Source organism: Poecilia formosa, unplaced genomic scaffold (genome assembly GCF_000485575.1).
Source record: "Poecilia formosa unplaced genomic scaffold, Poecilia_formosa-5.1.2 Scaffold48, whole genome shotgun sequence".
In the NCBI taxonomy this organism is placed as follows: Eukaryota; Metazoa; Chordata; class Actinopteri; order Cyprinodontiformes; family Poeciliidae; genus Poecilia; species Poecilia formosa.
The window spans coordinates 711528-733282 of NW_006799987.1; the positions used below are offsets into that span (position 1 = coordinate 711528).

At 38.3% G+C, this 21755-nt stretch overlaps 1 protein-coding gene across 2 annotated transcripts in view; it reads left to right on the top strand.

The window, feature by feature from the left end:
* The first annotated feature begins 1463 nt into the window (after positions 1-1463).
* The window catches only part of pak1 (p21 protein (Cdc42/Rac)-activated kinase 1), a 50062-nt gene continuing 29770 nt past the window's right edge, over positions 1464-21755 (top strand). For both annotated transcript variants that reach the window (XM_007552356.2, XM_016671690.1), the window contains exons 1-2: positions 1464-1680; positions 15841-15891. The gene's annotated coding sequence lies outside the window, so the exon portion shown is untranslated. The remainder of the gene's footprint in view (positions 1681-15840; positions 15892-21755) is intronic.

Sequence of the window (21755 nt, forward strand, 5' to 3'; positions counted from 1 at the left end):
TCCGAAAGGTTAGAGTCCTTGTCAAACGGCATTTTGACTAAAGTCCGAAAGGTTAGAGTCCTTGTCAAACGGCGTTTTGACTAAAGTCCAAAGGGTTGGAGTCCCAGTTGACGGCGTCTCAACTAAAATTCTACAGCTTTTTATTTCTCTTTCTCACTGTTTACATTTTAATGATGTTTTTTTAAAATCTCTTTCTGTTTTTAATTTAATTATGTAAAGCACTTTGAATTGCCTTGCTTGCTGAAATGTGCTATACAAATAAAATTTGATTGATTGATTGATTGATTATTAGACAATGTGTTAGAATTGTTTTTAACGATAAGTATCTATGATTTCCTTCCTCTCTCATGCACATCAACAAATATTGCATACAAAATAAAAACTTTCAGAACTTTTATTATACATTATGATGAAAATTAATATGCATTTGTCTTTTCCAACAATATTAACTTAACATTATTACTACGATTTAATTTTCCATTTTATTTCCGATAGGAAATAAAATTTTTAAAATTACTCTCCTTTTTTACTTCATTTCTTCAATTTTTTCATATTCTGTATTTAGTAAGTTCATTTTTATTCACTGTCATTTCATTATTTTTTTTCCTCATTTCATCATATCCAATATTATTTATTTATTTATTCTATTGTACCTTGATTTATTTTCTACGTTTTCTGTTTGCATTCCCCTTCCTGTTTTCTCCTTTGTTCAGTTATTTATATATTTCTTTTTTTTCATGTTTTTATTTTCTTTGACAGCCTCTATGTTAAATAACTATTTGTGCATTCAGTTATATTGTTACTTAATAGGGAAATAATACATTGTTTAGCAGTTTAATTACCTTGATGTGCACTCCACCTCTCTTACCGCCAGATGTCACTACCTCCCCAATCTTTAATCTGCATCATTCTCGTCAGTCCTGGACTATTATGTTGTCTGTGGTCAAAGTACTAACTGATTTTAATATTACTTTATTTAGATCGAGTTTTATTGGTGTGAAAAAGACGTTCGGCTTGTAATTAATGCAATTAATATTATAATCAATGTATGTTTTATTAACTGTGTAATTGTTAAGTTATATTTTCACTCAAGTTGAGCGCTAAAATAAATGAAGTTTTATATTTTTTCTTAATTTTCATTTTGTAAAGATACGTTGTAGTAGAGTAGACGTTTCCTTCATGAATTTTACCGTCTATGAACCAGTTAATTGTATTTTTACACAGTTCAATTCAAAAGTTACACCTGAACGCAACGCCATCCATTCTAAATCTGTGGTAGAGCTAAAGTTTCGGACATTTCGTCATCGACTTTGAACGTAACACCGCTGAATCTTTACCGGCAAACTTGGACCCGCCCCGAGTTTAGAACGAACATCTGCATTAGCCAATCAAAAGCTTGAGTGTCTCCTGATTGACCAATAACGTTCTTGGAATCACGTCACAGTAGGCGGGTCTTTCTTTGCAGCAGGCTTCGCTAACAATAGCCTGGCCTCGGCAAGTTTTATCGTTAAAAAGGAGCAACCAGGAGGGCGACAGAGCAGAGCAGGTCTGAATCGACAAATAGGGAGAGAGAGACGGGGGGGAACAGAGTTTGTTGGATACATGAGACGGTGTGACACGGTTACGGAAAATTACAAAAAAAAATCATCCAGGGATTTATATTTGCTGACAGACCAAGTGGTGAGTGATCTTTTTCTACTTTATACCTTACCGTTAGATTAGCCGTTGGTGCGGATTCCCTGCCACGGGCGCGTGGTGCGCTGTGATTTAAGGGGCTAATTTCCCTGATAATAAGAGGGGGTTGTTGCTTACTACACTACACTGGGAGCACAACATCATCTTTTTGTTCATTATCTGCATCCCTGGAACCCTGCTGGTTCATGAACATCCACTTAGTGTGGACTTTCAGTCTGTCACGGTGAGGTTATACCAGCCGGAGGCGTGGGTGGTGTGATTATTTTTCTTTATATTACCGGGTTACCTCCCAGATCTCCACTTGGCTGAGTTTTACTGGAGAACTGGAGGCATGGCAGGCCGAGTTCAAATGAATGAATGAACTTTTCACTTTTTCAATGCGTATTTATTATCTCCTGGTTTTTCCAGACAGTAGTAGAACATGTGGTTTAAAAATGGGATCTTTTAAAAGAGACAATTTAATTACACAGGCATGTGTGTTTTACATACAGTTCTTATGAGAAAATACTCCAAAATATATCACTTTTAATATATCATAAATTATAGTGAGTTAACAAAAACAAGAAAGCAGACAGCCACCTTGCAAGATTATATACATCTCTTTGAGTATTCCTTTTTTTATTTTACTATATTAAAACCACAAATTTCAGTGTATTTTATGTGACGTTTATGTGATAGACACAATGTGGTGCATAATTGGGATTAAAGTAATGCAGTCTTTAAACTTTTTTTAATCTGATATTTTTTAAAAATTGGTCATTTTTGGCATTGACAGCAGAAGTGCATTGGGGCATATTTCTATCAACAACTGACATTTTTGTCCATTCTTCTTCTTTGCAAACTTAGCCAGAATGGATGAGATTCTCTGTGCAAAGCATTTTTTGAGTCTTGCCATAGATTTTCAGTTGAATGTTGGTTTGGACTTTGACTAGATCAATCTAATTCATTGATAAGCTTTACTCTAAATCATTCCATTATGGTTCTAACTGTATTTTTAGGGTCATTGTCCTGCTTTAAGGTGAATCTCTGCACCAGTTGCTGGTCTTCTACAGCCTGTGGTTTTCCTCCAGGATTACTCTGTGTTCAGCGCCACCAATCTTTCCAATGCTGACCAGCTTCCCTATCCCTGTTAAAGAAAACTATTCCCACAGCATGTTGCCACCACCACTAGGATGTTTTGCCCAGGGTGATAGTTTTCTGTCATACATTGTTTTGCTTGTACAAATTTTGCTTGTACAAAAAGCTCAGTTTTGGCCTCATCTGACAAGTAGACCATCTTCCTGCTGGGTCCAAATGGGACTGCTTATTGGTTTCTTTCACCAGTGACTTCCAGATTTGTACAATGGACAACCAATTGTTCTCCTGATATCAGATTCTCTCCAGGACATCCATGTTGTTTTATTTTTGTAATTGCTTGATAATCTTTCCCTTTTCAGATGATTTCGAGAGCTTAAGGAGTATTTCCAAGCCTATGACATTGTGTTCTTAGGTCTTCATGATGCTTTTTGCTGATTCCTAACGGTTCATTCACACCAGCCATGTTGAGTCCGCTTTAATCAAGCTGTAGTACATTTGCCTAGAAAGTCTGGTTCGTTTGTGAAAGTGTGAATGCGTAAATGAACTCTGATGCCGACCAAAAAAGTGAACTCTGGTCATCCTACAAACCTTGGTCTCAGTTCGGTTGAAGTTAACTCTGCTTCAGTTCGAATGCAGATGTGAACACCAAGCGGACATCCACAAGCAGGAAGTGGACTACAGCACAGGGCATTCTGGGTAAATACATCTAAAACAAAGGTGCAGTTTTGGCACTAGTGGGAGGAATGGCTTGTGATTTTTATTTTATTTTTATTTTTTTTACCAAAAACAAAAGAGAAAGCATACAACCTCCAAAATCCGATGCTACTCCATTTTTGTTTACATTTCGTGAAGAAGGAAGTTGCAAGTACACCTCGCTGCAGCAAACAGAAAGGGGCGGGGACGGACCACTGTCATTCTCTTACCTTATTTGGAAATGGGGCCATTGCAATCCGGAAGTGAAGGGGGCAATATTTCCTATACTTCCGTTTTTATTTTCTTTTGAAATCTGTGATATATTTTCACCTTTAGGAAAGAGTTTCACTCTCAGAATGTATTTGAACTTCTCTGTTTTATTTACTTCACGGCAGCTCACAGTTTTTAGCAAATTCTGTAGCTTTCGGTCTACTTCTAAATCTGCTCCTTAGTTGCATCTTTTTGGGCCTGCTACTGCCTCTAGTGGTGTGGGGGTGGTAACACAACCAATATAATTACATTACTAAATCAGAATACCACAAAGTCTTTATTATTTACTATTAATTCTGGCATTACTGGCACCGTAAAAGATAAATTCCCTCACAAAAGAACATACCTTTTCATTTCCTTAAGGAAGTAGAGTTCATTAAATGAGATAAACAAGAACTGAAAGTGATTTCAGTTTCACTTGATGGCCAACCTGTTCAAACTGTGGCAAATTTGGTTTGCCACAGTTTGTAACAACCAAATCGACTCATTCTGAAACCAAAAACAACTGTCTCAACTGTTTGCTGAAAGAACATGGAAGATGGCAGGAATACTTTAGCAGGGAGCATCCATCCTCATTTTTCATCAGTTTGGACCTCTGAGCTCATGAAGGTGTTACTGTGTTCCTCTGGCAACTAAGAACATCTATTAGGTGTCATTTATTGACAGTGCAATAATTATTCTTAACCAAACTAAATAATATTTACCTATGGCGTGCTAAGTATTATGCTCTATTCACAAATTGTTGATAATCAATCATATCAATCAATCATATCTTTATTCCAGACACTAAAAAGATCCATAGAAAAAAGGTAAAAACAAGCAAAATAAGAGAAAGATAAAAATAAACATGACATATTATTCACCGAATCACAAATAAATTATGACGCCAATGATTCCATAATCTTGAAGAGAATCTCACAGCACTAAAAGCAAGATTTACTAAAATTGCAATTATATTATTGCATGACGCAGATAATCTACACATGCATTTATACATAAGATTCCTGAGCACAGCTGCACATGTGGAAAAAGCATTATGTACAAATATATGGCTAGCACTACTCCATCTAGGCACTTTGAGTAGTAGCTTCATGCCATCATTGTAGGACACATAAAGTTTCTGCAGGTTACTTTTTTTGTATCGTCGCCACAGATGGGCCGTGTAATAATATGATTCATGAATATGATTTATTGTTTTAGAGTCAAAGGAAAATTTCCTTGTTGATAGATTAAATAGTTTCATCTTATTTTTTTATAGATACAAGACTCTACAATAAAAAATCTCAATAATATACATGGCACTGTAAAAACAAAAAAAATAATTTTTGCTTATATCTGTTTAACAACCCTGGTTGTAACAACCTGGATTGTTATTCTTCTGTAATTAATTTATCAACTTTTGTTCAATTAAATTTCTTACATATACATTGCAAATGGTATTTTTATTATAGTTGATCATGTTGTTTTTATGTCTCCTTATTTCTTTTGTTCTTCCTATAATTGATGGAGATATATAGAAATTATTTATAATGTATAAAGGTATTGTTTGTCATTTAATTAGCTCTACATCCTTAAGAAAATGAAAAAAATATGTTGTTTTATAATGCAAGTAATGCCAGAATTAATAGTAAATAATAAAGACTTTGTGGTATTCTGATTTAGTAATGTAATTATATTGGTTGTGTTACCACCCCCACACCACTAGAGGCAATAGCAGGCCCGAAAAGATGCGACTAAGGAGCAGATTTAGAAGTACACCGAAAGCTACAGAATTTGCTAAAAACTGTGAGCTGCCGTGAAGTAAATAAAAGAGAGAAGGTCAAATACATTCTGAGAGTGAAACTCCTTCGTAAAAGTGAAAATATATCAGATTTCAAAAGAAAATAAAAACGGAAGTATAGGAAATATTGCCCCCTTCACCTCTGGATTGCAATGGCCCCTTTTCCAAATAAGGTAAGAGACTGGCAGTGGTCCGTCCCCGCCCCTTTCTGTTTGCTGCAGCGAGGTCCTTCTCGGAAGTTGTGCTCTGTGTCTTCTTCAGAGGTTTTTGTGTTGTTTCCTTCAGTGGTTCTTGGTGCAGCGCCACCGCAGGCGAGGAGGGGAACAGGTTTTTCAAAATGTTTGGATAGTTTTATGCAGAGCATTATGAAAGAAAGCCAAACCACCTGAAAATGTAACAAATGTTGCAATTTCGGTCCCCAATCAAACAGAATCTACTGGACTAACAGGTGTGAAAACACCTTGAGAAACTAAATTACTCTCAGGTGGACTCTATTTGATAATTAGGTATTGAATTTTATTGACAGTTAACCGAGTAAAGAAGGGTTAGTTCCAATTGCATTCCACATTTTTCAGTTTTTTTCTTTGTAAAAACCATAAAAGCCATGTATCCTTTGTCCTTCATTTTACTTCTGAATTGCTTTTTGTTGGTCTATTGTGTAAATATTCTAATAAAATACATTGAAGTAAAATACATTGAAGTTTGTGGTTGAATTCTTTGGCAAGGCACTGTGTATCTGGAAAACTGTCCAATTTAAAAGGGAATCAAATATTCCTGTAAAGCCAACGTGTTACTTTACCGTAACCTCATTGTGCTTTTGCACGGCCTGCTGTGTCTTTGACGGTAGGGAAGCCATTCTCTAGTTTTCTAGGTTTTGTGCAACACTCTGCACAAGATGCACTCACACTCTTCTTTCCACAGGGCTCAGCAGAATCCCTGTACATCCTCGAAAGTTAACTCTGTGGGTTTGGCCGCTCTGCTGCACATATATCTGCTGCGTCGCATTGATTTTAAACAAACCAGGACACTTTTGGCATTTTTATTAGATTTACAAGTTAGATCTACTGTTATTGCTGCTTCCTGACTCTTTAAAGTCAGCCAAAGCCTTTAGTCAGCTGACACATTTTCTCTGAGTGCATACTCACCGAGGCAGATGATTTGGCTCAGCTGTTCTACATTTGGGTTAGGAATTAATAACTTTAAGGAATTATTGTGTCTTTTTTTTGGTTGTTTCCTTTGTAAACAACGAAACTGTTAGACTGGTATTTCCGATTTTGCCAATGTGTTTTTAATATCTGTATGCTTTTTGCAAAAGATTTTAGTCATTCCTCATTTCTTGATATTTTAGTAAGAGATCTGAAGACTTGTTGGTGGTATTTTGAAGTTTTTTCTTTGAGCTTTGCCTGGTTTATTACTCATTTTCAGTCAAAGCCCTGACCATGACAGCAGATTGTTCAGTCTGTTTCTAAATGAACAGAAAAAAGGGCCCAAGTGAAAATGATTAATCATATCTGAAAGTAATTTCTTTTAAAATAGAAAGGAAAATCCAGCAAAGACCTCATATAGGACATAAAACATCTACTTCAGCTGTTATCTCTTTGAGAGCCAACATGTTGGTGCTAAAGTCCTATTTTCTGTTTTACCTTTGGTAATTGTCATGGATTAGACTATGATAGAACAAGCTGTGTCTTTATGAGCGGCTGTCTGAAGATCCAGTTATAAATAGCTCATTTCTAAAAGTCACAACTGATTCATCTCTTAAACTTGTGAGCATTTCTATGGCTGAATGATTCAAAGGTCAGAAATTTGCAACTATGTTGTTAAGTGAGTACATACACCAAAAATAACACTGTTCCAGCTCTTAAAGGGAGTTTTTTTTTGTTGTAAACTTTTGCGTTCTTCTTATTTTTGGACTTTATAACAGCATAAACATCTGAAGATGCTACTTTGCATGCTAGTTGTTTGAAACCACTTGGACCGACTGAACAACATGCAAGTGTTTTTGGAAGTGACAGTTAAAGGGTATACAGAAAGGCTAAGGGAAAGTTCACCTTTCTACACTTCCTCCAGTCCCAGGGTTTTTGGTAGTGATGCACCAGTCAATCAGCCAGTCGTCAAAATTGACCCAGTTTCCATTTGCTGATTAGTTGTCTGCCTATAAACGCATAAACATACATGATGTTCTTTGAATCACTTTCTCTAAAGTTTAGTAAAATCAGATAAAGGTGCAGGACATATTCTCTGATGCCTAAGCAGTGACAATCAACATGATGCCTGTGAATCCTGGAAATGGACAGCAGCTAGCTGTCATATTATCTTCATGCAGGTGACAATGGCGTTACTTTCAGAACATTCTTCTTAGTGAGATCACCAATGATGTGACGAATTACCTAAAAGATGCTGAAAGTCTCAAAACACTCAACGTCCGATCCACTTGGTGTTCACATACAAACTGCACCAGAGTTCACTTTAACCAAACCGAATCCTAGGTTTTTACGTGGACCACTGTTCGCTATTTTGTGTAAGCGATCAAAGTTTGATTGTGCATTCACTCTTCTCCAGAGGAGCTGAACTTTCTAAGCAAACAGACTGGAGTTTGATTAAAATGGATTAGGCAGGGCTGGTGTGAATGAATCTAAAGTGATTCAAATCTAAAATTAACTTTTCAAATCACACGGTAAACAGAAAAAGTTGGCCAAAACTCCTCGACAGTATTAAAATCAAAGCTTCTACTTTGATAGCACATTGAACTTTTTTTCTCATACAATCTTTCCATTCCATTCTTACTTAATAAACAGTGTGAAAGTTATTGCTTTTGTCTGCATTTGAGGTTGGAGCCAAATGTTTTTCGAACCTGCAGGACCAGATGATTTTTATTGTAGAACCCTATAACTGAAAGATGGTGTAGTATAGCAGTACACACTTCAGACTTATAATCTGTACATGTAACCGGTGCTGGTTATCCTGTAGCTCCTATCAGCTCTACAGTCTTTTCAAACAAACGAACATCAAGGACAAAAGCTCTAAAACCGACCAATGAGAGAATACGTACTTCAGGAACATGCTAACCGGAGCACCGGGTTATGGCTTAGGGCTGATAGCGGCCCAGTTGTTGCCATGGATATCTGGGTGTGGTGAAAGGAGTGTTTTATTGTCCCATGTGAGGCATGAGGCCACACAGTTGTCGCTCTGACACCTCGGCAGCATGAGGGAGGGCTTAACAACCCATTTGTCTCCTGCTGCTGTGACTTGGTGTCTCCAGGAGACAGCAGACTGTTGTCAGACCTTGTATGTGTTAGCACTTCACGTTTCGGCTCCATCTCACCTGTCACTGAAGATATTTTTAACCGTTTGGACCCTAACGAGCTGCTTATTACAAGGTATGAACCAGAGCAGAAGAATTTTGATCAGTTCCTGGCATTTATAATCTCCTAATCTCTCAAGGTGCTGGAAGGCAGGTTTGTTGCTGCTGCTGAGCGAAAGGAGAATGGTTATCATCTGTTTCCAGTCTTGCAATATTTTTTTTTCTCCCCCCCAAATGCCAAGAGAGACCCACAAAAATGGTGAACAAGCAAATTTCCCTGCATGTGCAGCTATTCTTTTACATGCAGTCTGTTTTATTTTACTCATCAGCTTGCTCTGGTTTTAAAGATGAACATTTCAAAACATAATTAGATTTTAAGTGCAGAATAATTTCCACAACCAATACTGACACAACACTGTAATTACCATTGATATTTCCTTCTCCTGCGCTCACTCTCAGACCAACATAAATGGCAGGATTGGCTGTGGAGCAGCAAAAAGCCAGCCAGCAGCTGAATAATACATAGACTGTCTGCTTGGAAGGGTGCTGGGCTTGCTGAGCATGGCGTCTAGACCAACCCCAGCACCAAACTACAAGCTTCCTGCTCATTTTCCCCCCATGAAGCCGGTGGACCGCATCAGTCAAGGTGAAAGTTTTGATCGGGGATCAGTTCTTTTTCCCCACTTGAAGTAAATCCACTGCGCTGATGAGAAAGCGGATTAACAGCCAGGTTAGGGTGGGTGTGCAAGTTGGAAATAAATGGTTTGATTCTGCAGTGTTTATCATGCTGATACATTCTGCATGAAAAGCAGAACTTTAGTTCAGTTTCATTAAACAGAAGATAGATGGAGGCCCTTTATTTGTTAACTAGAGGTGCGCCATATTATTGCATTTGCAGTACTACCAGTGGATCTTTTGACACCAGTGAAAAAAATTATGTTGCTAAAAACCATAACACTGCCAGGCATTAACTTTGATGCCTAGTCCATGGTCAGATGGAAAAAGTGAACAAAGTTACCGATCAATAAGAAGTGTGCACAAGCTTTTGCTTTTTACAGCTTTTTTCATGTTGCATATATTTTGGTGTTGGAAAAAAATAAACCCCGCCTCTCGCCCGGAACGTTAGCTGGAGATGGGCACCAGCACCCCTCCCGATCCCGCAAAGGACAAGGGTGTAAAGAAAATGGATGGATGGATGATTAATAATTAGACGGTAAAAGGTGCTTAATATGAGAGGTTTTTTTTGCATAATTTGAAGCAGGTGAAGCTAAAACTAACACTTGAGTTCTGGGTAAAACCTATTTACAGACAGTTTTTTCTTAATCTTAGATGCGAAATATCTACATTTTTTTGTATAATTTTGGCTTGATTACTGCTTTGTTTGTGTTATTCAGCCATGTTGGCGTCACAGAGCTAGACTAGTGTTTAATAATTTAGGTTTTAAAGATAGTGGAGTCGTCTGCCTGAGTTTCTGTTTTACCAGAATTCCTGTTGCTTTTCTGTCAAATTCAGAACATTGGCTGTCAAAAATATGTAAATAAAATTTTTGTCTAATTTGGCCTTTTTAAGCAGAAGCTATTGGATGAGACTCAAATAATAAACGTGTAGGAATGCAGAGCCGAGGCATGAAGAGGGTTTAGCATTTTGTCACGCCCTCCTTCGATCAGCCAGCTGTTTAAAGCTGAATTTTTCAGTGCTGATGTATCGCATTCACACCCTGCTGCCTTGCATCCCTCACAGATGTGCTGTAATTATTTTTTTTCTGCTGTGTGCATTTCATCATCACATGACTTCATACTGTAAATGTTTTTTTTGTGGGATAATGTAATCTGCAGAGAGCGCAACACGAGTCTGTCCAGAGAAAACCACAGATTTGCCAATTAAAGCACACAAGGTGAATGAGTTCATACCCAATCTAAATTTATGACTCCCACTGCTGTAAAGACAACTGTTCATTTCAAATGAGGAAGTACAGCTTTTGTTTGGGAGTTCATCCAGTCTGTCATAGACTGCATACATTATTTTCAGCCAGTGTACCGTATTTTCCGCACTATAAGGCGCACCGGATTATAAGGGGCACCTTCAATGAATGGCCTATTTAAAAACTTTTTTCATATATAAGGCGCACTGTCGGCTTTTGAGGAAATTGAAGGTTTTTAGGTGCGCCTTATAGTGTGGAAAATACGGTAATTGTTGTTGATAATGTGTTTAAAGGCGATCAGATTAGAGGGTTCAGTTGCACTTAAGCTAATAAAAAATGTAGAAATTTTCATACCAACAGGTCAGCTGCCAATAGGTAGGCGTTTTAAACGTTTGTTAAAGTAAAGCTCATCTAGATTGTTTTAAAACTACGTCTCATTGCAGTTTAGAACTACAAACACCCTGAAAGCCCATAAATAGGATTTATCTGACTTTATTTTAAACGTCTCCCTGACAGTTTAACATTGAGTCTTCCTCCATCAGTAACAGCATCTACAATGAAGAGTGTTGAGAGCTTACAAAAGATCCGGTCAAGCTGAAAACCATACTATTCCTAATTTTGTCAAAGTAATGTTTTTGTAATGAAGAAATACAAACCGGACCCTCTGTGCTCGTGTGTTTCTGGTTTGGCAGTAAATTCGACACACAAAGGATATCTGCAAACAGCGATGGGCGACTGGGAGTTAATTTTTGCTTTGAAAAGCAATCTGATGTGACACCGCTAAAGACTATTGTTGTGGTAAAAGGAGTTGGCGTACTAAGGCTAACTAACTCCTTTTGGTAAAGCATAGCTATTAAAGCCTAAAATAGCATCTCAATGCTAAATATGTAGCCGCAGCACAGATGTCCCCAACGCTAATGTTAGCGTCCACATTTCTAAAGAAGTTCCATGGATAATTGGGGATTCCTGGAACACTGGAAAGATGAATGGAAAGATGAATGGATATAATGACATTTTTGCACCAGGGGGTGTAAAGGGGTTTAATTTGAAAATCCTGGCTATTTTGTACCCAAAGTTCCTGAGTTCCTTAATATTGGGAGACCTGTGATCAACAGAGATTTGACTGACAGACATATTTGCAGGTAACAATCGTCACCCCACTGTCACCAGCTGTTCTTGTTATATTTAGCGACATTTCAGAAAAAAAACAACATTGGAAAATCGGAATCGGCAGGGCAGGCTTTTTAAAGATTGCTAATTGGCCAGAAAACTGCCATCGGTGCACTCCTATTAATTTATCTACATGGTTTTTGATTAAAATGTGCTTAATTGCAATTAATTACAGACCCGGCAATTGATTAAAAATTTGTATTAAGTTTCACCACTTGTGAAATAGTTTAAACTCAGAAGCCAGTCGGTTGATGAATGGTCGTACCTTGTCCTCCACTGCAGGGCTGAAACTGATGGTGATGAAGCAGAAACCTCCCCTTTAAACAAGGACCTTCCCCAGATCCTGACGAGGTCAACGTGCCTGTTGTAGCACCTGGGCGGTGAGGATGCAGGAAAGAAAACCGTTTGCTTTGATTCTCAAGGAGCTTTTCAGATCTGCCAGGGTCCAGCCGCGTTCTGCCGGGTCGTTCGGGTCATGGATGGTGTAGCGCAGTCTTAATCCTGTCTGATGGAACCCTATAAAGCTTCTGGATTTATTACTGCCTCTCCAGACCCGGTTGCTACAGCCACAGTTCACTTGGCCAGAACCGCCGCTCTTCCAGCAGTTTCAGCCCACTAAATCTGATTCTAATCAGCTGCTTTTCTTTTTACACACTGTGGGAAATCAGTCCGTGTCTCTGGTTGGATTCCCACACTTGTTCCTGGCTCTCGTCCAATCAGGAGACTCCTCAGCTCACAAAACTGGCTTCTGTCCGTCTGTAACACTTAATGCAGGTTACAGTCACAGAGTTTTTTTTAACCAGTTTTACATCCACTTAACCCGATCAGTCTTTATAATTATCTGAAGGTGCTATAAAAGTACTTTTAAAAGCAGATTTGTTACTGGTGCTGATATGATCCAACCTTTGGTCATAACTTGGAGCAGAACCAGCGCTTTCTTTCCAGTGACTGTAGATTCTGGGGAGTGGCGGTCTTGGGTTTGGAGCAGCATGTTGTTTCTTACATGATCAGTTCAGCTTCAGAACATTAAGTTAAACCAGTTAAATACATTACATTATGATGCTGTCTGTTTTTGTCAACGTAAGTGTTGCTTCGACCGGCCGATCCGCAGATTGATGGAAACATAAAGTGGATGGAGCCGTAAATTTGGGTCCAGGTTCAGCTGTGTGTCAGATTTACTCTCACTGGTTGTTTTCTGGGTTTCAGGGAAGGGGAGTTCCAGCACTTTGTATTCTGATATTTTCAAATACCAACATCATGATATCATTCGTACAGATACCACCCAGCACAAACCTTTCCAAGTATCCCAACACTGCAAGGCAGATGGTCTCTTCCTCTTTCCCATTTTTCTCCTCCTATTTTTTTCTTTTCACATCCTCCTCTCTTCACTGTTCTCTGCTTTTTCTTTCCATACATTTCCCCTAATCACTGCTCTGTCTGTGTATTCCTGCTGCTTTTCAACAATAACTTCTGTTTATATTGAAATGTCTCTCTTCACTTCTTATGGTTGACTTGTTTTTGTATTTGTTTTTTGTGAGTAAAGGAACTGTATAATTACTCCATATCACAATGAAACATGGGAAGTCTCTTTTTCTGATTATTCTCCTCTTAATTATCAAATATGTGAGGTTTATTACCAGCTGCTCTGACACAGGAGAACAGCTGTTTCCTTTTCTTTAAATTAATTTAATAACTGCACTAGTACAGCACACTTAAATACACCAACAGCTTCACAAGTTTGGTCAAGCATGTAAAAATTACACAACTTTAATTTCTTCAGTAAAGTTTATTTGAATAGCACATTTCATCGACATGGCAGTTCAAAGTGCTTTACATCATAAAAACATAAAAATAAATCACAAACATATTTGTTAAATATTACTTATGGTTATATATTTTTATTTATTATTTTTTTAACACCTTGGATGGAGTAGCTTGTCAACAAATAATCAATTTCCCCTTAGGGTCAATAAGGTATTCTATACAGTCAGTAGATGTGAAAACCAGTAACAGACAATACATTTTATCAAGTGAAGTTATTAAAATAATCACTAAACATCAAATATGTTGGATAATGTCCCATTTGTTATGGTTCAAAAGCAACTCTAAGCAGGTGGATTTGAGTCTTTATTTAAGATTAAAAGTCAGTACAATTAGGAGTATAACAACAAATGTGAAATAAATAAACTGAAACTGACAAACAGGTTGACCACCTTGGTCAAACCTGTCAAAAATAAACTGTAACAAACCTTTCAAATGGTTCAGATAGTGGAATTAGGAATCCTAAACATAATGTAAAATAAATAATAAAGTATCATGCTGCTCAGAGCACAAAGCGTAGAATTAGATTGGATAGATCTGGCCCTAGGGGTCAATCTAGAATTTTTTCATTATTGGGATCAATACAGATATTCATATCGAATCGGTGCGTCTCTGTTGTTCTGGAGGAATTTTCTAATTCTTTCACAAAAATTGTTATAAATAATTGTTTTGAATGGGGGAAAATAAATTTTAATCAAATTGTGACATAGATTCCCACCTGTAGCGCCAACCCTACTTCCTGCTTTCTATCTGAGACTTTTCTTCTTCTCTGCTGTCGCTGTCGGAGCAGGATCCGTCCTTCTGTTGTTTTCCCTTAAAGGGACACTTCATGCCGAGTTCTCACCTCAGCTTTAACAAAACGTCATCAACACCTTTCTTCCCTTAAGCACTTTTAAATATGACCAGCCAAGAATGTCAGCTTAACCTCTGCATGACCCTGTTGAAGTGTTTCATTACACCGTGACACATTAAGCCGCAAAACAAACGATTATATGGATATAATAGACTAAGTTAACTGTGTATTTGCAAAATGCCATTTAAATGCAGAGTGTTAGCGGTCAGGTTGAGTTACATGTTACTCATGTCTTCCAAGTACCTTTTCCAAGCAAAAGAGACAATAATCCACAGTGACACATCCTGTTGTGACTCCATCAGTTGTAAGCACTGCTAATCCACTTCATTTGCTTTTGCCGCTTTGTTTAAAATTTTTTATCTGGATCTACAGTTAGAAAGCCAGGCAGATGGAGGTTTCAGTCAAGGTTATGAACATTGCCCATTGTGGTCGATTTGAGGGGGGAATAAAGGTTTGAAAAAATCTTGTTGCCATGGTTACGCATCATAGCAATTGTCTGAAAGTTAAATAAAAAAAAAAGTGATGGCAACAGTCATTTCGTCTACACAGCAAACAAAACCAGAGGGAATAATTGTTCAGGCAACACCTCAACCAGAAAAATTATGACCAAAGAAAAAAAGCCAACACTCTGGAGAATATAGAGGTGAATAAGTTACATTTTACATGCCAAAGCAGTTCTTTGCCGTTTCTTCTTTAGAAGCAGGAGACAAAAAGCAAAACAAAAAAACACAGCCACAGCACCAGTTATTTATTTTTTTTATTTTTTTACCAAGTTTGAATTGCAAAGCAAAAGCAGCAACACTGTGAGCCTTACAGGTGGCAGCATATTGTGTGAGCCAGTGGTGATTAGACTTTAAAAACACCTTAATAAGCCATAATCTAAAGCTGCTAAAGCAACCTTCTGTCTGTCCGTGTTACCGTCTTCTTCGTGTGTGTTTTCTCGCAGTAAGGTGTGAATGTGTGGACAGCTGCAGGGCCACCACTCGCCTCCTGCCCTTCTGTCGGCCCTCTTAAACATGCTCTGTACACACAAATGGTCTAAACTTACACGGCTGTGTTTGTTTGTTTTATGTTGCTTTACTGTTTGATGTTAGGTAGATTGTCTTTTCTGCCTAAGCTGCTGACCTACTCAACACACGACTTACTGTTGCTGTTTGTCTGGAAACCAGAGCGATTTAATACATTTACAAACTGATGTAGCTGTACCTCAAAGGGCAGAGTATTTATGTTTTTAACTTGTGTCTGTTTCTTTGCAGGCTGCGGTTGAACCTGTCTGCTGAGGAGTGACTCAGACTCGACGTTATCAGGTAAATTTAAAAGGAACCTATTATGCAAAATTTAGCGCTTTTTTTAAACTTCCATTTGTGTCTCTGCTGCTTCTAATAACAGCTCAAGTGCTTAAAAAAACACCCGGTTGTTTTCTGGCAATAAGTTAGTGTTTGTTGGTGTCTGGACAGCAATCACTGTGCCGTTACCTAGCATCCAAAGCTGAGCTCCAGCCCGGTTGGTCAGCTGTATGCACTGTACAATGGCTGCTGGAAAAGACAAATGTTTTGTTGTTGACTTGTCATCCAGAAACCACTTGTTGCATTGTTGTTGGCTGTGCAGCAGGCTTTACTAATGCTTTTCAAAGATGTACAGTTGTATAATTGTGCGAGTGTAAACATTGAGTTGGGGGTTGTGACCGGTAGCAACTTATTTGGGTTTAAAGTGATAACTAAAAAAGCTCAAAATAGGCAGAACTGAGCAGACTAAAATGTAATTATCCAAGAATAATTTTGTGCAAAAAAAAAAAAGACCGTTTTCTGTAGCCCCTCCAAACTTAACCTGTTCAAGGAAGCATAATAGATGTGTAGAAAGTGTAATGTTTCTGATCATGTGGATAACTTGTTACCTTTCAATTGATTCCTAACGTAAATAAAAAATGATCTGTGAAGGACGATAGGTGATTTAGCTCGTAATATACTTTAATGAAGTTCCGATAATTGGATGTGTTCAAAGGTTACAGAAAAGTAATTGTTTTTCTTAAACTTACCTCTTTTGTTTTGATCACTGTAACATTTACTGACTGGTGTTTCAGCTGCTTTCTGTGTGCATCTCTCTCCACGACACAGAGCTGTCTAAAGATGGAAGATTACTGGAAGTGGGAATCATTTTAAAGGGCCAGAAACATTTCAGTTAGATAAACAAAATAATATTCCTTTTCTATTGTGTATAACAGTTTTGGGAGCCGTGTGAATCACAGTATGTTGGTTTTCAGCACTGGCTGTGCGGCCACATGGCTCGCTGAGGGTGTGGCACGTATAAAATCAGACTGTAAGACCTTCTGTTTGTTAACTCAGCAACAAATTAAAAAGATCAACACAAAGATGTGTTTTAAAAAATGTTAATTTGATTTAGTAGAATCATACTTAAACTCGTCTTATAATTTGTTAGTCATCAAACATATTCTTGCAACGCTTTGTGACGTTTTTTAGTTATATTTTATTAAATTTCCCAGTCAGCCATTGAATGCAGCAATGCAGGTTTAGCTGCCATCTTGCAGATGACTGGATGACCAGACTTTGGCTCAGTTTAGTGAGAGGAAACGATTGTTCACGTTCTGTAAGTGAACTGTAACTCTGCCTATCTGACTTGATGTTTCCCAGCATGCATTGCAGCCTCCATTATTCATGGCTGAGCTGGGGGGGTGGAGTTTGACAGCTGGTAGATCGGTGATGAAGCCAGACCCTCAGCATACCTGTGTGTGTGTGTGTGCGTGTGGAGGCTAGCGGGGGATGGGGCAGAGTTTCTACACTCTGGGGAATTGCTATGTATTTTTAAAATGTTTTTGCTGCATTCATTCCTTCATTTGTGTTTGAGCTTTATGCATACATCTCTATATTCAAATATATAAACCAAGATGTTTGTTTCTGGTGGGAAACAATCTTCCTATTATGTTTCTCTCAAAAGATAATGAATCAATAAAAAAAACAAGTATATTTTGAGAATTTTTTCTTTACCCGTTTTTATAAAATTTTAATAAACCATTGCATTTCAAAAATTCCTTCCTAATAATTATTGGATTAGCGTCCTGCTGCATAATTGAAGTGTGCTTTAACTTCTGCAACCCCACCACCACCATCTCTGACACTTCGTGTGACGTTTCCTGCGATACAGTGTAGTTTCAGGGAAAGTATTCTCATTACTAAATTATTTTATGAAGTTAATTTGTAGTTTTGAATATATTTACACATGGTCAAATATGCAAATTAGGTGATGATGTCATCTTGTGAGTTTTAGCACAGCCAATAGCTGCTTTCCATGCTGAAGAGTAGTCCAGACTGCAGGTGCGTTTCCAGTAGAAAAGTACGCAAAACTTTATTTCACTAATTCCACTAATGTTGAAAAAACACAATTTCGGAATTGAGGTGTTTCAATGAAATTAAAATACAATGAAGAATAAGTTTGTTAACACGATAAGTCATTAAAAACATGCCACACCTTCATCCTCCTGCCACTTCCTGTCGTCATCTTTGTCGATTCCGCCAGCAGTAACATCCAGCTGTTGGTCATGTGCCTCGTGATGTGAAAAAAAGGGTTTCCGCTGCAGTTTAGAAAAATACAATTATTTTGGTGTGGCGGAAAAATTACCTCATCTCAGCGCAACAACTTTTTATCAAAAAATGTCAGTTTTTCTTTTTTAAATTGGCATGTTTCCATTAAGCAAAATTGTTTTTTTTTATTTTATAGTTAACGGAAATGCAGCTACTAAAATGTGAAAACTGAGTAAATCTTTAGGCGGCTTTCTTTATAATGTTGTGCAGCTCTAATTTGTGATAGTTTATGCTGCTTTGTGCTTTTATCTGCCTCTGAGCCCCACTTACCCCCTTCCTCGTCTTTCCCTCCATCTCTCTCCATTATACTTTGCTCCTCTTTTGGACCCTCTTTGTCTCTGCCTTCTTTTCACAGTCCGTCTCTGTCAGACCATTAACAATGGTCAGATTCCTGCTTCATTCTTCTTTTCAGTTTTCAGCTTCCTCCCAGATTAAGCAGATTGATGTTGGTGTCTTTTTCAGAACTTCATTCCTCATCTTTTTGCTCCAGACAGGAGGAGTTGGTTACCTTGAAAGTTCTTCTACATGTTCTCCAGTAATAATGTGATGGTAAAACTCCTGAGAACGATAATAATGGTTGGACTCATGCAGGTATTAATTGACCAGACTGTGAAAACCTTTCTTCCATTTTAGGACAGGAACACTAAACGTGGTAAATCAATCGTAGCCTCTAAGTGCCCGTGTCCCATAAACTTTATAAATCATCCATTATGTTTATGACTCACATTATGCTTTCTGATTGCCCTCTGTGTTCCTCTCAGCCATGACAGCACATCAGCAGCAGTTTACATCCATGTTATTGATTTCATTTCTGGTTGAAGAGTTCTTAAAGCCCATAAATTCATCAGACGATGGGTCTGCCGCTTAAAGCACCGCAGTGCACCATGGGAATGCAACGAACGTCACTATTCTCGCCTCACTTTTCGTTTTCTAATTTTCCACCATGAAGTCCAGATTTGAGTTGGTGTATCATGTTGAACACCTGCTTTTTACAGGTGACCCCCTGGTATTCACAGGAGGTTGCAAATCGTTGACCCCCATGAAGCCGTCTTAGCACTACAGGGGTTCAGCCAATGAGCACCAATGAAAATTAAATAAAAGTCCACAAACCATTTCTCCTGTTAGAATGCGCTTTTGTTTTGCTTGCGTTTACCCAGAATGCTTTGTGCTATAGTCCAATTCCTGCTTTTGGAGCAGTCTCTGGCCCGCTTGGCGTTCACATTTGCATTCGAACCGCACTAAAGTTCACTTCAACCGAACCGAGACCAGGGTTTTTAGGTGGATCAGGGTTCACTTTCTCAGTCCACATCATAGTTCGATTACACATTCACACCTGGCCAAACGAACCATACTTTTTAGACAAATAGACTGGAGTTGGATTAAAGCAAACCTAAACGGGTCTGGTGTGAATGTGCCGTAAGTCCCTGGATTATGAAGCAGTTTTAATGTCAGTTTCGCCTCATCTAAGACTTGTATTTCAGTCAGAAAGTAGCTCCAGCTCCTCATCACAAGCATCCCATACTTTCTTGAGTTCTTGTAATTAATTTCTAGGAATTGCTTTCATTCATAGGTATTAAACAACTTGTACAATGTCTTTTCTAATTCACCAAGCGGACATGTTAAAACCTCAGAGATGCCAGAAACTTGAACACTCTCATCAGTCAGACGGTTTTTTGTCTGTTTTGCTACTTCAGTAGTCTTAGAGGATGTCCAGACCCGGGACATCAGGTGTGCCAGGTGGGAGTCTTAATGTGACCTTGCAGTCCGTGTCTGTATTGATTATGCAGAGCTGTGTGTGAGTGTGTGTTGCAGCCTTATTGGATTTTGTTGTGTATCAGTGTTGTTGAGTTTATCTTTTACAGATCAGTATGTTGCTGCTGCTTAGTGACCTTTATTTCACATTTTATCTTTCTATTTATTTCCCTTTGTTGGTTTCAAATCATCCTCTTGCCCTTTTGGATTTCTTTGTGACGAAACCATTTCTGTCTGAGCTGAACATGGTTCTGTAGACAATCTGATTTTCTGAACCAAGTTATTAGTTTTTTTTTTCACAGAAGGCCTGGCTTCAGGGCCTGAATGTTTCATGGTTCAATTTGCGGGAGTGTCGGTTTGATTGGTTTTTGATTTGCAGACGGAGACAACATGATTCAGAAAACACACTCTTGAGGTTTTTGTATTTGTGCTTCACACAAGCTAAACAAAATGTACTGAAACTGTCTCCTCTTAGTGTAAATTCTTTTTACTAACATTTTTCTACATTTCTTTTTGTATTAATTAAAACATAGTTATGCCATAAAACTTTAATTAATAAAATTGAGGCTCAGACTTAGTCCACTTTAATCAAACTCCAGTTTGTTTGTCTGGACAATCTGGTTTGCTTAGGGAGGTGTGAAGGCCAAGCAGACCAGAGACTGTGCCAAAAGCAGGAAGTGGACTATAATGCGCTAGTCTAGCGCTAGCAGAGAAATATCTCATGGTCTTTTACCAAAGACAAAAGAGAAATCCTACATCAATTAAAATCAGTTTACATTTTGTGAAGAAGGAAGTTGTGCTCATTCAGTGTCTTCTTCAGAGGATTCTGGCATTTCCTTCATTGGTTCTTGGTGCAGCGCCACTACAGGCGAGAAGGGGAATAGGTTTTGGTAACACTTCATTTGAAGGGATGTCCATAAGCCTGACATAACGTCTGTCATGAACAGAAGGAGTCTACATAAATGTTTACGACTGTCATGAAGTGTCATTCGGGAAATAATGACACCCTTAGTACAAAACTGCACTAAAAGTTGCATAAAAAGTCAATTAAAGGTGCCAACTTTGCACTATTTCTTAATATAATGATACTTTTAAAGCAAAGTTCCATTAATATTTGCATTAAAAGTGTCTTTATTTACTGGATGACACTTCATAACAATAATCAAAGACAGTCATGTAGACTCCTTCATGACGCATGTTGTCATGTTGGGCCCTTAAAATAAAGCGTTATCCAGGTTTTTCAATCGGCCTGCTTTGTTTCACGCAGTGCAGTGTGAAAGAGAGCCGCAGCAGCTGGAAATTTAACAAGAAATATTGTTATTTTTTCTCCAATCGAACTGAGTCTACTGGACTATCAGGTGTGAAATCTCCCTAAAACGTAACGCGACGTCTAAATTCAACCTCAACTGACTTAGCTACAGACAAATATATGAGCAATTAAAACGCCTACATACACCAGTGCATACATTTACATGCAGCAGTGCTGCCAGCCGACTCCAATGCAGTCATGCTGCTGAGCAGGATGATGCCGGGAGGATTCATCCGGCTGTGATTTATGAACGACCTGCTTTACATCCCGAGCAGCAGCAGCCGGCTCTGAATCATTGACTGAAATGATCAAAGAACTACGCTGAGCAAGAGGAGATCCTCTAAATTATCTCAGGAGGAAGTGAACCAAATTGATTTTCCTCTTTTTAATAATCTACACAGATTCCTTGGAACGGGCGCACGCTGTGGCTGCAGTTGTCCCCTGAAGGCGATGAGCTGAGGCGGGGCTGTACAGATGGCTGTGTGTGTGTGTGTGTGTGTGTGTGTGTGTGTGT